The sequence below is a fragment of the Nelumbo nucifera genome, chromosome 1, assembly GCF_055504915.1.
Source record: "Nelumbo nucifera cultivar China Antique chromosome 1, China Antique-T2T, whole genome shotgun sequence".
Taxonomy (NCBI): Eukaryota; Viridiplantae; Streptophyta; class Magnoliopsida; order Proteales; family Nelumbonaceae; genus Nelumbo; species Nelumbo nucifera.
Window position 1 is genome coordinate 64922082 of NC_142649.1, and position 2938 is coordinate 64925019.

The 2938-nt window shown below is 36.3% G+C and overlaps 1 pseudogene; it reads right to left on the reverse strand.

Moving 5' to 3' along the window:
• Positions 1–827: 827 nt before the first annotated feature.
• On the reverse strand, positions 828–1559 carry LOC148803356 (secreted RxLR effector protein 161 pseudogene; annotated as a pseudogene).
• Between the last annotated feature and the right edge of the window lie 1379 nt (positions 1560–2938).

The window sequence follows — 2938 nt, forward strand, 5'->3', positions numbered from 1 at the left end:
ATTAATTATGGTATTTATTTACTTATCTAATGTATTCTTACTGAAAACAAATGCACATTATTTTTGTAGTGAAAATTAATGAAAAATGACTAATATGCAAAAAAAATGCTGAAAATAGAGAAAATTACAGAGTAATATTGAAAAATACCAAAAATATAGTATTTTACTACAAAATGTTTTGAAAATTATTGAAAAAATACTGAAAAGTAACAGTATTTTTATTAATTCAGTATTTATTTATTATTTAAGTTATATAATTAATTAACATTATTTATTAAAATGCTGTATTTTACTAAATACAGTATTTTGAATAATTATAGTATTATTCACTAATTAACAGTACTTTAATAATATTAATTAATAAATACTGTAATTAATTAACAGTATTCTTAATAAATACAGTACTTAGACTATTTGTGTTTTTGTTGTTAACATCTATTTGAAAATGTTTAGATTATTGATGTTATTTATATGATTGATGTGTAATTAAATTTTCTTTTGCTATTTTCAAATTGTTGTTCAAATTAATTCATAAAAAATAAATAATAATAATAATAATTTAAAATATAATTAACAGTAATTATAATTTAAGCTATAAACTTCAGAAAATTACATTATTGTCATTGTTCAAATTAACAGAGCAATGGGCGAAGGAGAGAAGGAGAGAAGAGTTGAAGAGAGGAAGAGATTGAGAGATACTTAAGTTTATGCTGGTGGCTCCAGCGTTTTTTATTTTATATATACTAGGGCGACCATACAACTTAAAATATGAGAGAAAAGACAAAAATACCCCTTACGGCATACACCAAATATTACATCACTCCCCCTCAAGTTGGGGCATAGATGTCAATCATCCTTAACTTGTCACATAGATCATAATGCCGCAAAGAATTCAATCCCTTGGTAAAGACATCTGCAAGTTGTTCCTCTGAGCTGATGTAAGGGGTGCAAACTTCTCCTTTCTCAAGTTTCTCTCTCATAAAATGCTTATCAATTTCAATATGCTTGGTTCTATCATGGAGAACTAGGTTTGCAGCATAATTGATAGCTGCTTTGTTGTCACAATAGAGTGACATAGGATCTTTAGTTTGGAAGCCCAATTCACTTAAAAGGTCCTTGATCCATAGTAGCTCTACAACTCCATGTGATATGGCCCTATATTCCTCCTCTGCACTGGATCGAGCAACCACACTCTGTTTCTTACTCCTCCAAGTAACAAGATTTCCCCCTACAATAGTACAGTAACCACTGGTGGATTTCCTATCATCTACAGAGCCAACCCATTCAACATTAGTGTAAGTCTCAACTCTCATATTCCCATGCTTCTTGAACAATAGGCCTATCCTTGAGAATTTCTTCAGATATCTCAGTACCCTGTCTGACACTTCTAGATGTGCTACCTTAGGAGCATGCATAAACTGTCTAAGAGCCCCCACAGCATATGCTATGTCAGGCCTAGTCATGGATAAATAGAGCAATCTCCCCACAAGTCTTTGGTACTGCTTTGGATCCTCCAAAAGCTCACCACCACAGTCCCCAAGTTTATGATTCACATCCATAGGAGTGTTAGCAGGTTTGGCCCCAAGTTTTCATGTATCTTTCAGGAGATTTAGGGTGTAGTTCCTTTGAGAGATGAAGATGCCATGTTGGGAGCGGGCCACTTCAATTCCAAGGAAGTAACGCAATGGACCTATATCCTTCACCTCAAATTGTGTAGCTAGAATCCTTTTTAACCGTTGTATCTCTAAGACCCAGTCACCAGTAATGACAATATCATCCACATAAACAATCAGAGCTGCTATTTTACCTTGTTCCTTCTTTACAAAGAGTGTGTGATCAAATTGGCATTGCCTGAACACCATTTATCGAACTGCCTGGTGAAATCTGCTAAACAAAGCCCTTAGCACAGAAACCAGGAGGTTGAGTCATGTATACTTCCTCTTCCAAATCCCCATTCAAGAAGGCGTTTTTAATGTCTAGTTGATGAAGTTTCCAGTCAAGATTTTCTGCCAAAGAGATAAGAACCCGGATAGAATTCATTTTTTCCACAGGCGCAAAAGTCTTAACATAGTCGACCCCATACACCTGTGTAAAACCCTTCACAACCAATCTAGCCTTGTATCTCCTAGCCGTGTCGTCTGTCTTGTGTTTCACAAAGAACACCCACTTGCACCCTATAGGTTCCTTTCCTTCGGGAAGATCCACTAGTTCCCATGTGCCACTTTTGTGAAGGGCATTGATTTCTTCCTTCATAGCCTCTATCCACTTAGGAGAAAAAAAAAGCATCTGTGACACTTTTTGGGACTGGGACATTATCAATTTCAGATAGGAAAGCACGAAATAAAGATGAGACATTTTCATAGGATAAAAATTGAGCCATGGGATGGTATGTGGTGCATGATCTAACCCCCTTCCTTTTAGAAATAGGAATGTCAAGATCACAATTTGAAGTGTCAATATCAATAGGTTCAGGAGTTTCAACAAAGACAATAATACCTAGGTGAGGGAATTGGTTCAGGCTATCCCTTGGCTATTGAACTCTGTTGGCCTTGACTTCTGTAACGTTGTCTCCAAAAGACATGAAATGGAGGAAGATCAGGTGGGGAAGGCAACAAGACTTGAGTCTGTTTCTGTTTCTCCTCACCAAGATTCTCCCCCTGAGGGGAAACAAATAAATAGGGAACATTTTCAAAGAATGAGACATCCATAAATACAAAATATTTCCTTGAGACCGAATCACATAATAGCCTTAGGGTCAAGTTTACCCCTTTTGAGAAAGGGGATATCCCAGAAAAACACACATAATAGCCTTAGGGTCAAGTTTACCCCTAGTAGGGGAGAGATCATGGACGAAGCATTGGCACCCAAAAACACACAAGGGAATGGGAAACATTGGGAACTTGGGGAAGAGGAGCTGGTGAGGGGACCTATAGTCCAA